We start from the raw sequence: 13,527 nt of genomic DNA on the forward strand, positions 1-13,527 counted from the left end.
CAAAGTGGCTGATTTTAAAACATAGATGAAGAAGAACAAAGCTGGAGGATGTACACTGCAGTTAGGAAGACAGGTGCAAGGATAAACAATCAACTAGGAACAGAATAGAAAATGAGAAATAGACTCATTCATTTCTGGACTCTTATTTTGTTACCACAAAGTTGACATCACAGAGCCGGGGAGAGAAGTGGGACAGACTTTTCAGTAAATGGTGCTGAATCAATGACGTATCCATATTGGAAAACAAACAAACAAAAAACCCCTTCATCTCTGCCTTGCTCTATACCTTAGAACCGAGTCCATGGATGTGCCCATGAAAGCTAAATGAACTCGTGAAAGGTAAAACAACCAGGCTGCTACAAGAAGACTTAGGGAAAAGAATAGGTTCGTTGCCTTACCCAGGACACAAAAAGCAAGATCACTAAAGAAGTGATATATTTGACTCCGTTAAAAATTAAAAGTTCTGTTAATCAAAAGTCGTGACTAAGAGAGGGAAAAGTAAGCCACCTTTGAGAGAAGTTATTTCAGTACGTGTATCTGATAAGGGACTTGTATCTTAAAAAAACTACAGATTAGTAGGAAAAAGACTTTAAGTAGGTGCTTCACAAGGGAGGATGTCCAAATAGCTGGTAAACTCTTGAACAGGTGTTCAACCTCATTAGTCATCAGGGAAGTGCAAATTAAACCAGAACGAGCTACCAATGCACGTCCACCACACTGCTTAAAAGTAAACACGAGTGTCGCCAAGGATGTGGAGGGAGTGTGCCTTGGTACACCAGCTTGGAAGCCTTTTTGGCAGTATTTCTAAACTGCTATGGGCTTCCCCGGTGGCTCAGCTGGTAAAGAATCTGCCTGCCAATGCAGGAGACGCAAGAGACGCAGGTTTGTTCCATCCCTGGGTTGGGAAGATCCCCTGGAGAAGGAAATGGTAATCCATGCTAGTATTCTTGCTTGGAAAGTTCCATGGACAGAGGAGTCTGGTGGGCTGCAATCCCTGGGGTCACAAAATGTCAGACACGACTGACTGCCCATGCACAAAGGCACTAAATCCCTATGGCCCAGCATCTCCATTCTTTATCAGACACCTGCCAGCTTCCACCTCAGATCCTCCAGCCTCACCTTGCTTTGAGGGCCTGGCTACTTTCTTTTCCTTTTCAAGTACAACCTACTGACACCTCCCATCACCCTTACCCCCACCCAGGTCTTCTCTGCTATCCCTTGAGGTCTGAGACCATGAGGGTTGAAACCGGTACCCACACATTTGTAACCCAAAATGCAGAGGAGTTAACATACTTGGGCCTGATTTTTATCAAAAGTTAGGCAGGTGGTAACCAGTGGACAAATTCTCCGCCATTCCTCATCCTGGATGGACTGTCATGAGTCCTGTTCATTACAAGGCCTCTTGCAGGAGGGTCCCACCGGCCCAGCAATCAGATGCTTTTGGCAAGCTGTGGCCAGTTCAGAAACTCACCCTCATATTGGCTCTCTTGCCTTCCCTGCCTCACTTCCCTTCCCCTCAGTCTTTTTTTTTTTTTTTTTTTAACTATTTATTCGGCTGTGTCTTAGTTGCAGCACGCAGGATTTTGCTTGCATCATGTGGGATCTTTCATTGCAGTGCATGGATTCTGTAGTTGCGGAGGGCAGGCTTAGTTGCTGCGCGGCATCTGGGATCTTAGTTCCCCAACCAGGGATCAAACCCACATCCTCTGCATTGTAAGGTGGGTTCTTAACCACTGGACCGGCATGGAAGTCCTTCCTTTTTAAGTCTTTATTGAATTTGTTACAGTATTACTTCTGTTTTATGTTTTGGCCAGAGGCATGTGGTATCTTACAACCCACACCCCCTGCATTGCAAGGCAGATTCTTAAGCACTGGCCCACCAGGGGAGTCTCTAGCCTCACTCTTGATTCCCTGTGGTTTCACACTCTGGGTAAGAAGTGCCACCTAAGCTTTTGCCTCAGGCTTTGTTTCTAGAGCGCCCAGGCAAAGATACACTCCCGTGGACCTTTCAGAAACAAAGATACAACTGCACTGCCAGATGTTTATAACATTGTTATTATTTTTAAAAGAACTAACTATTTTATTGTTTATTTTTTGGCCATGCTGTGGGGCATGCAGGATCTTCTCTGATCAGGGATAGAACCCGTGCCCCCTGCAGTGGAAGTGGGGTGTTAACCACTGGACTGCCAGGAAAGTCCCTATAACGCTATTCATAGCAGCCCTCTTCACAGTAGCCCCAAACAGGAAACCATTATTAGTGGCATGGATAAATATGTCAAAGTACATTCAAATCCTAGAGTCCTGTACTGCAAAGGAAATGAACAAATTACTACCATGCCCCAACCTGGATACATCTTATAGACATAATATTGAACAAAAGAAGCTGAATATGGTATAACATTCTCGGCAAAACTAATGTATGACGCTCTAAGTTAAGACAGAGGTGCCTTGGAGGTGGTGACTGGCGAGGGGTGAGGGAGGGAATCTGGGGTGGTTTGTGTTCTATTTCTTGATCTGGGTGCTGGTTGTATGAATATGTTGTTTGTGAAAATTCATCAAGCAAAACACTTAGGATATGTGCAATATTTTATATGTAGGTTGTGCTCACTTCAATAAGAATAGGACATTAAGCATGTCCTTTGCAGCGTCCCTGGATGGGACAGGATCTGAGCTGGGGTGTCCTTGGGCCAGTTCTTTTTCCACCAGCTCCTCAAAGGTGTTGAACCTGCTCAGTACCTCCATACCTGTTCTGGCCTTAACCCCCCTTCTCCTGCTACTTACATTCCAGCCTAGGTGGCTGCTCAGGCAGCCCGTTTCTCCTTAGTTTCTGCCATCCTGATCCCAAACCACTCCCTAAGTCTCCAGCATCTCCTTGTGGGTGGTTCTAGGGGACCGCTCTGCTTCTGTCTCATGGGGCTGTCTCTGCCTCTCCTTGTTTTCTGTCTCCAGTCTCTGTACCCTCCCTGGACAGCCACTGCCTATGTCTAGCCCTAGCACTGGTTGGACCAGGGGCAGGAGTCCACACAAAGGCTCCACATACATATGCCTAAATATTTAGTTTAAATCCCAGCTCCTAAGGTCACTGTGGAATAGACAATGAAGAAAGCACAGTTAGAGGGAAATCAGGACACTGTCTTTGGTGACCTGAGGCAGCCAACTTTAAGTGAAAGCATTGTCTCTTCCAGTTTCCCAGGGCAGGGGTTATGACTGCCCCCCGTGCACATGTACACACACACACACTTACACTCCTTAGCCCAGCATCTTCTGGCCTTGGGAGGGGGGCCCTTGTATTACTTTTGTTCCTCTCTCGCAGTTCACCTTTGTTCAGCTAGTTACCAAACTTTAAAATACTCTGTGAGACTGAAATTAAAAACAACTTTGTATTCTGGGCTGGTGACATTCTGGCTGTCCGTGGTGTGAGGGTCCATGGCAGGGTCCCCTGTGCCCAAAGCTGAGGGCTCAGCCTGCACATTCGGTGCTTCTAGAATGATCACATGAAGGGTGTGTCAGGACACCAAGCCCTCGCCCACTCTGCGATCCCTATCTCGGTCTCCACTCCCGGAGCTCTGACTCCTCCATCCTCCACACCAGCCTCGCCAGTACTCTCCACCACCCACTCTTTCCTCCAGGCTGACGGCCGCTTCTTCGTCACCCCAAGATTGCTTCAAAATGCAAATCAAATCTCTCCCCCCCATCCCAAAGTCTCCCTGCTCAGTTTCAGCAGGGAGGCCATTTATTTATTTTTTAATTTTTTTTTTTTTTTAAAGAACAGGTTTCTCTTTCTTTTTTTTTTTTTTTAATTAATTTATTCTTGTCTTCACTGGGTCTTCATTGCTGTGCTTTCTCTAGTTGCAGCAAGCAGGAACTGCTCTCCAGCTGTGACGCACAGTCTTCTCATCACAGTGGCTTCTCTTGGTGAGGAGCACAGGCTCTAGGCAAGCAGGCTTCGGCAGTTGCAGCAGGCGGGCTCAGTAGCTGTGGCACTCAGGCTTTGTTGCTCCAAGGCATGTGGGATCTTCCTGGACCTGGGATCGAGCCCATTCCCCCGCCCCTGGCAGGTGGATTCTTAACCACTGGACCACCAGGGAAATCCAGGGAGGCCATTTGACTAACAGTCCAAACTGGGGCCCTTTGAAAATGCAAGGGGGTGCTATTAATAATTAAAGCAGGATGAGAGGGCATTAACTGGATGTCTGAGCAATCTAGGATGTGCGCTCACCTTTAAAGCCACTGTGCCAGGCTCTGCATGCTCAGATGTCGGTCCCCATCTTGCCTCGCCCATGCTGTCTGCTTGGCCTGCACCCCCTCACGCACACCTTCCTGCTCCTGTGTTGCTCGTGAGTCAGCCTGCTCACCACCTTCTCCAGGAAGACCTCCTGGTCCCCAGATGGGACCACGTGCCTCTTCTGTGTCCACCTTGCCCCTGTCCTTACTACTTCCCTCCTGCTGGACCAGATGCTCCTCATAGGCAATCTGGCCTTATTCCCAGCACACAGTAGATCCTCAATGCAGGTTCCCAAGCATCTGACTGCGAACTCAGAGATACAGCTTCCAGCCCCAGTCCTGCTCTTGACTTCTAAGCTAGATGAGTCACTGACCATCTGTGAAGGGGAGGGAGTGGGAATGGGGCATGATCCCCTAGTGCCACAGCTATTCTCAGGGGCAGCTTGCCCAGCGCCTGGGGTTCCTGGGCCCACTGGTTGGAAGAGGGAAAAAGAGGGGTAGGGTGACCTGCTGGGGAGTCTGGGACCCTCACGTTGTCCTGTGTCAGCCGTGTTCTCCCCTGAGACTCCCATAGGCACAGCCCTGTGTAGCCCCCTGTTGGAGGTGGTGAGGGCTGTGGGTAACAGGGACCAGTAGAAAATATGAGAAGTTGTGGCTTGGGCCTCTGCTCCGGAATTGGACTCTCCTGTCCCTCCTGGTTGTCCCAGTCCCAAATCTTGCCAGGTGAACTTCCCGGACCAGGACACCTTTGCCCTGGCCGTCTCTCAAGGACACCGGCCATTCCAAAAGATGCCACCAGAGGGCAGCCTTCTGACCTTGGGGTGGACTCTGTAGCCTGCCTCCCTCTCAGACACAAGGAAATCAGGCCCTGGTGAATCCTGTCGTAAGGGGTTGGGACAGGCTGGCCAGGCTTCTTGGGAAAGGACCTAGCCTCTCTTGGAGTCAGCTGGGAGCCAGGGAAGTCCTTCCCAAGGGCTGTGCCTACTTCCTTCTTCTGCTGCCTGTCCTGGCCCTAGACATGGAGGGGAGGCCCCCGGGGCCGTGGGTGCTGGCCTGGGTCAGGAAACTCATAGTGAAACCCGAGAGATCTGGTAGTAAAATTCATTCCGCGCAGCACACCTGCCTCGGGGCAGGGCTGGGGAAGGACAGGAGGCGATAGAGCCTCTGCAGTGGCGGTGGTGTGGGGAGGGCCCAGGGCCTTATCTGATGGGCCCTGGCCTTTCTCACAGCGGAGTGAGCTGCCCTGACAAGCCAACCACAGCCTGGTGGGCAGGGGCTCTGTGGGCCCCATGGGCCCAGCTTCCCCACCTGCCCAGTACGCAGGGAGGCAGTGAGCCTGAGAAAGGTGCGGGCGGAGGAGTGGGCGCCACTGGAGGGGATCGGGCACTGTGGGCCTGGGCGCTTAGGCGGGTCCCTCAGAGACCTGGTGCCTCAAAACACAGAGATAGGTCAAAATCAGTTACTATTAAATATTGGGGCACTCTAGGCATGTACTTGTTACAAACTAACGCTTTTCATGTGAAAACAAGACTTTGGCATCACCAGATACTTCTGAATTTGAGACTCACCAGCCCCTGGGACACTGCAGGATTTTATTATTAATGGGCAGGGACTGTCCTCAGTCGTGCAGGCAGCTTAGGGGCCTTGGTGGAATGTCACTGGGGGACCTCACAGGAAGTCTAAACTTGGGACCCTGGACAGGACAGCTCTCTGGGTGCCCCCTCCTGGATCCCCCTCCTCCCTGTGCCAGAGGGTAGGGGTCTGTCTCCCCTGGGTTGTGAGGGGTAATCCACTCTGGAAACGCAGGTCCATCTGCTTTTCCAGGGCCCTGTGCAGATGGGCCTTCTGGACCCTGGGTGCCCACAGAGAAGGGTCTGGAGAGCAGCTGTCTCAATGTCAGAGAGATCTCCCCACCCCTGGCCCCTGGGTCACCCTCCTGGGACCACCCCTTTGGGCACAAAGCACCATCCACTCTGGGTGGGCTGGACTGAGATCTGCATTAGGGGAGGGCCTGAATCTGACCCCACCCAGTCTGTTCCTGACATGAGTCACCAGTGGGGCTAGGGCCTCGGGCCCACTCAGCACCATCCCGGAGGACCTCAGGACCAGCATCTGTTGGAACTTTTTCCCAAGAGGAGGATGCCAAGTTCCCTCGGGCCCACCTCACAGGGAGGAAGATGTGTGAAGTGAGGATTCCCAGGGCCTCAGCCGACTCCAGGCTGCCCATGGGGTTCGGGTCAGCCTGGCTAAGGGTGAGTCGTGCCAAGAGGGGAGGGGGCCAGGCACAGGCTAGGTTCAGGGCGTGGTCTGCTGGTGGGGAGATGGGAGTGGGTCTGGTGCTGTGTTGTCTCCCCATTTTTAAGGTGGAAAAGCTGTGGCATGGAGTGGAGTGGAAATAGTCATGTAGCTGATAAGTGGGGAGCTGGGATAGTCAGATGTGGAAACTGTGACCCCTGGGAGGCATGGGCCTCCTGGTCCTGAGCTGCTCCCTGGGGTCTGTCCTGGCATTCAGCACAGCCTGTTGATTCATTCGCCTTTCTGTAAAGAATGTTATCATGTCTTCTTGCCACCCCAGAGTATAATTCATAGGTAATGTAACCTACAGTCAAATTAAATAAAAATCAACATAATGCCCTAACTTTAAAACTAGAGAGAAATAAAAGGGATGTAAATTGTAACTTCACAATGTGTGTTTGATTTAAAAGATGCTTGCGTATGACCTACCGAGGACTCAGTTACCAGTTGTGTAGAATAATGGAGGCTGTGGCAACTGTAGACCAGACTGAGCTCAGAGCATCCTTCCAGGCTCAGATGGCTGCAGGAGCCGCAGCTTAGGGATGGCAAATTTCCAAAATGACCAACAACTCTGTTTTTTTATTTTATATATTTTAAAATTTTTATTGGCGTATAGTTGGTTTACAATGTTGTGTTAGTTTGAGGTGTGCAGCAAAGCAAATCAGCCACACACACACATATATCCACTCTCATTTAGATTCTTTCCCCCTCTATACAGAACAGGCTTCCCTGGTGGCTCAGACGGTAAAGCGTCTGTCTTCAATGCAGGAGACCCGGGTTCGATCCCTGGTGTGGGAAGATCCCCTGGAGAAGGAAATGGCAGCCCACTCCAGTATTCTTGCTTGGAAAATCCCATGGACTGCGGAGCCTGGTAGGCTACCGTCCATGGGGTTGCAAAGAGTCGGGACCTGACTGAGCAACTTCACTTTCACTTTCTGTACAGAACACTGAGTAGAGTTCCCTGTGCTACATGGCAGCTCCCAATCAGTTTTATTTAAAAATTTTTAAGGTTTATTTTTCAATTTTTGGCCATATCTGGTGGCATGTAGGATCTTAGTTCCCTGACCAGGGATCAAACCTGAGCCCTCTGCATTGGAAGTCAGAGTCTTAACCACTGGACCACCAGAACAAACAACTCTTGATAAACATCCAAACGAAACAAGGAAACATTTTCCCAGGACTGTCATGCTTGTTGCATCCTAGCAAGTTCTATATTTGGAAACCGTGTAAAACGAAAGCAGTTTCCAGACTTCTCATCCTTACCAAGAGAGTCTTCACCTTCGCCAGGAATTCCTCAGCCTTGGTGCTACTGATGTGCTATGGTGCGTTGTGGGATGTTAGCAGCATCCCTGGCCTCCATCCACTAGAGGTCAGGAGCACTCCCACCCCAGGTGATGATCAGAAGTGTGACCAGATATTGCCAAACGTTCCCTGAGGGGCAGAACCTACCCCGACCAGAGTGTCCCGTGTGATATTCAGACGCTGTGTGGGCACAGGACGACTTGCCGCTGGGCAGGATGGCCCCCACACCCAGCCCCCAGCCCCACCACCGCTCCTCGGCAATGCCTGTAGCAGTCTCATTGCACGACACCCAGAGTTTCCCTCCATTTCTCAGACACCCCATGGGAGAAGCACAAGAACTACGAGGGCCTCTCACCCAGCTGGTGGCCTCTCACCCATGGCCCCCAGGGCCCCTGTTGCCCCAGCCTCGCCCACCTGCCCCTCCTACGTCTCACTCCCAGCAGCTTGGGGTCTCGTCCTTCTCAGGGCCCTTTCCTCTGCCTTAGCCTGAAATTCTATCAGCACCCCTGGTCTGGAGGAGCTTTCTCAGCCTAGGGGTCTTCTCCAGGGAACCCTCCACCAGAGCCTCTCCCCAGCATCACCTGGGCCAGTGTTTCCTTCCACACGTCCCAGCCCCTAGGGCCAGCATTGTCAGAGTATGACTCCTAAGAAGGTGACGTGGCTGAGACCTCGAGTCAGTTCAAGCCTCGTTTCATCTGCTGAGGCCTCCAGTGCCCCTCCAGAGACTGGAGGAGGTGCCTGTTGAGGGGCAGCTCTGGGAGGGTTGTGGATTACAGCCTGTGGGGTAGGGGAAGAACATGGAGTCTCCCTGACCAGAGCTTCTGCCCCTTCTCTCACAGGACCCTGGAATCTCTCCAACCACAGGTGTCTACTGGGGAAGGTCTGCTCTGGCCCAAAGTGGGGCTAGGGCTGAGGACGAGCACTGCGGAGGCAGAGGGAAGGGTCCCGCCTCCAGTTCAGTTCCTGGCATCTACCCCTTGAGGAACCAGAACTTCCAGCACTTAAGGTGTCCCTGGGGCATGGGGCACCTCCTGGGGTGGCCTTCACCTCACTTCTCATCTGGCCCCAGCCTGCTTGTCCCTGAGCAAGGTTCATGCCTGGCAAGTGGGCCAGGGCCGTGGACAGGGCAGAGAAGGGCTGTGGGCACCCCTACCTGGCCACCTCTCAGCCCTTGGCAGAGACTGCATCCCATCCCAGGGGTGCTCTGGCTTTTGGGACACCTCCTCTGTGTGATGCAGGTAGAGGGGGCTCAGGGAGGGTGCGCTGGTGCATGAAGCCATCTCCAAGCTGGCTGAGCTGGGTGCACAGCGCTGAGGGATGCCAGATCCTGGGAGGATATGGGAGGTGAAAGTGTTACTGGCTCAGTCGTGCCTGACTTTCTGCAACCCTATGGACTGTGGTCCACCAGGCTCCTCTGTCCATGGAATTCTCCAGGCCAGAATACCGGAGTGGGTAGCCATTCCCTTCTCCAGGGGATCTTCCTGACCCAGGGAACACACCCAGATCTCCTGTGTTACAGGCGGATTCTCTGCCATCTGAGCCATCAGCGAGGCCCTATAGGAGGTGAAGGCCCCAGTGCTCTGTAGTCTGGGAAGGGAGGCGCCAGCAACTCCTGTCTCGGTCAGCTCCCACTGGGCCTCGTGCTCCCAACTGGGGAAAAAAAATGGGGAAAGGGACCTTTGCCCTCCTTTCCTGGTGGCTGTTGCAGGAGAGGGCTGGCAGTATACCTGAAATGGATCCCTCCAGTCCACGGAGTCGGGGTTCCGGGGCCCCGTCAGGCCCCGCCCTGTACCACTGGCCTTGCGTGCCCCATGCCTCAGTTGGTAGGGCTCAGACACCCCGCCGCCCAGGCCTTTCTCCCAGTTCCTCAGGCTCCTCTCAGTGACGCAGGCAGCCTGGCCCCAGCTCAGCTGAGGTTGTTCTTGGCCAGTGTGGACGTGCCCACTCTGGGGCCTGGCCTGGCTCCCAGGCCCCTTCCCCTGCCCGGTGTCCTCAAGGGTCACCACCCTCATTCGTGCAGGCCTTGCTCACGGGCTGGTTCTTCCTGGGCTTCTGGTCAGGATGGTGACCTCTTGGGTTCCTGCTGCTTCTCGACCTTGGTCTGGGGCCCCTCGCCTGGTTTGTTTTTATCAGGGGGAGGAGGTGGGCAGGGAGCCCAGCGTGCCACTGCAGCCTCCCCTTGAGGCCTCCCTCCCCAGGGGCGACTAGCTGGTCATGGTGTATCTGGGTGGGGGTGGGGAGGCTGGCGGGTAGGAGCTGGCCCTGGTGAAGACTCTTTGCCTACAGGGCCCAGGGACACCCTAGGGGCCCCCAGGTGGCTCTGTGACTGCGTGTGGGTGGGAAGAGCCTTGAGAGAGGGTGTGACAGTGAGCGTGTGGGTGTGGGCCCAGAGACGGGGATCGTGAGAACGTGAGTGGGTGAGGCCGAGGGCTGGGGGGGCCCCTGCTCCCGGGGACCTCCCCCAGGAGAGAGTTCAGGGAATGGGGGAAACAGTGCATCAGAAACGCTGGCCACTAGGTGTCACCAGGAGCCCATGGGACAGAAGAAGTCCCCTCATCCGCCCCCCCAGCTTGCCCCCCTTTCCTTGATAAAGGGGTGCTTTCCGATCTGTTAAGACATCTAAGCACCCACTAGCTGTGTTTAGCCCATGGGGGTGACATTGCCTTGTCCAAGAGGAGACATTCTCCATGGAATTCAGCCCGTCCCCACCTCCTGTCCATATAGATCCAGGCTGAGGACAGAGGTAGCAAGTGGTGGGGCGGCAGGTAACTCCTGGCCACCCGGCCCCTCCCTGGCCCAGATGCCTTGCTGCGGGGGAGGGAGCGCCTTCCCGCTGGCACTTCCAGGTGAGCACTTTGCCCGCAGGCAGGCCTACCTGCCAGGTGAAGGAGGAGGGTAGAGTCCCACTTGCACCTGCCCGCCCCTGTCCAGCTTGGCACTTAGATTCCCACAGCCCTACTCTGCTGCCTGTGGGCCTAGTTCCCAGCCCTTAGACAAGCACTCACTTGTGCACTGCTCAGCAAGAGTGAGCAGGACCCACTGTGTGTCCGGCGCCGGGGACTCAGCCATAGACGACTGGACCCTACCCCATGGAGCCTGCAGGCTCAGAATGCTAAAGGCAGCAGTAAATGAACCCGAGAATTTGTGGTGGGGACCCTGTCACGGGGGAAGTCATTCATGGAAGAACTGGGAGGGTCATGGGCAAGGAGGGTCCAGGGAGGGCTTCTGTGAACAGCTAATGAAGAGGATCAGTCGTGTGAACACTAGAGGGAAGAGCATTCGGGGCACCTGGAACAGTATGTGCGAAGGTCCTGAGGCAGGAACAAGCTGGACCTGTTACAGTGGAACACCTAGGCCCGTGTGGATGGGTGAAGTGATAAAGGGTGGAGGGTGGGAGAGAACAGACTACATGGGGCCTCGGGCTACGCTGCCTTCTTCTCCCCAAGGACATGCAATATGGAGAGGCCCTCGGGGGCCAGGCAGTGGAGCCTTCATGCTGGGATGTGGCTGAAGGGCTTGTTCTATCTGGGGCCGGTAATGGCTGGTGAGGAGTGGAGGCCACAGCTTGTGGTGGATCCAACAGGACCCAGTCATCATATCTTTGTAGGCTGAGAAGCAGTTAAAACCCTCGAGGGCCTTTCCCCGCTGGTTGAGGGCTCCCCAGGGCAGGACAGGGCTGGTCTGTCTCCAGGCTCCTGGATAGTGTCTTCTTGGCTGGGAGCAAAGTCAGAGGGAGTGGGGCAGAGGGAAGGGCAAGAAAGTTCCTGTCTGGAGTCTCTCCACTGCTGAATGAATGAGTGAATGCACAGGGATGAGTGGGTCAAGGCTGTCCCCCACCCATCCCAACTTTGTCTTGCCATGGCAGGACCAATCCTGGGCCTTAGCGCCCATCCCCCTGGAACAAAGCCAAAGACCTGAACAAGGTGTATCTGCCCCAGTTGTCCCCAGACCTTGTCGTGCTCTGATTGGTCTGTTATGGCCACACCCCCTAGGAAATTATAGGGAAGTGGCCCCCATGGGGAGCTTCTGGGGCCAGTCTAAGCTAGAAGTGGTGGGCCAGGCTGGGGCTAGGGTGGCTAGCCACCACCCACCACACCTCTGGCCCTGCTTTACCTCCCTGTGAACCATGTTTTATATCTAGCAAATCACATTTTATGGCTTCAGGCAAACACAGCAAGGTGTGGAATGCAGGCGACGTGGTGTGCCCCATGTGTTACGACGTACAGGAGCTGGGGACATGCGGGAGGATGCCAGAAGCCATGTGGCAGCGGGAGACCAGCAGTTACTGTTCTGCCCCTCTGGAGTGGTGGGAGGAGCCGGTAGCTGTTGGGTGGACATGCCCTGTTATCAGGGTCTCCCCGTGTCAAGGCCAGAGCAGTGAGGCAGCCCGTCCCTCGGAGCCCCTCACGTACATACCCTTTTGTCGGAGGGCATGAACTCGGCCCTTGCCAAAGAGTTGGGCCCCAGGGGACCCCCAAAACTGCCCAGCTCTGAAATGAACTCCCCTCTCTTTATTGCTTCTTCCGCTTTCCAAGAGATATTTAAGTCAGAACCCAATCTAAAGTGACATTGTATACCGGGCAGAAGATGATGGGGTTAAAGCCCAATGAATTGTTCTAAACGCAGATCTGACTGAGACACACTCATAAATAGACTCCCAGAACTGAAAGGTCAAAATCAGCCTGGAGATTTAAAGTATTTTGGGAGAAATAGCTTCAAAAGCTCAATACTTAAAAGCAATGCTCTTTTGAGAAGGAAGGTGAGAAGCTGGGAGCATTGACTTTTGGGAGCCCCTGGAGAGACCTGAGGAACCCCAGGCTTCCTTAGAGCACAGTTTGAAAACCATGTGTATCAACCCACTGCTCCTTGCAGAGAGGGATCTGTTGCAGCGAAGGGGGCCCTTTGCCTGACGATGGCTTGTAGAGTCAGTCTGCAATACCTGATGTTCCCAGCAGGGGCCACTGCTAGGGGGCCCCATTTGCATCAAGGAGCTCCAGACCCCAGGGGGCCACGTGTCTCTTCCTGTCTCCGAGACAGTGACCTCGAACCTAGGCATGCTCTGAGTCAGGGGCCACCACATGGCTTCCCAGTGGACAGAGCTGCCCTCTGGCCATGCTGCCAGCTTGGCCAGGGCTGATCAGAAGCCCTCAGCTCTGGGCCAGCTGCCAGAGCCAGGGCCACAGGGACTCGTAAGGGTTTCTGGCTAAGCTCTGATCAAGCCATTCCAAGGGACAGCTGGAGTGTCTCTCCAGGCAGTGCCTGGAAGGGGGCCAGCCCAGCCTCGGGCCTGGGCCAAACACATGTGAGTACATGCACACACACACACACACACAATGCACCCAAGTGCACATGATCACACACTTCACACATGCACACAACGGCATGTTCACACACATGCCCCGTGCACATACACACACACAGGAAAAACACGTGCACACATAGCTACAAGCACATGGATGTACGCACATGCAGATACACACGCACACACACACAGGCACACACACAGGCAGGCACGCATACTCCCCTCCTTTCTCTCCCCAGGCACCCTCAAGGATAGATGCAGAAACACCTTTGGGGGGATGTCCTGGTGGTCCAGTGGTTAAGACTCCGTGCTCCCACTGCAGGGGGCATGGATTTGATTCCTGGTTGGGGAACTAAGATCCCACATCCCACATGGTGTGGCCAAAATAAATAAATAGCTAAGTA

The sequence above is a fragment of the Bos javanicus genome, chromosome 18 (genome assembly GCF_032452875.1).
Source record: "Bos javanicus breed banteng chromosome 18, ARS-OSU_banteng_1.0, whole genome shotgun sequence".
NCBI classification, from domain to species: Eukaryota; Metazoa; Chordata; class Mammalia; order Artiodactyla; family Bovidae; genus Bos; species Bos javanicus.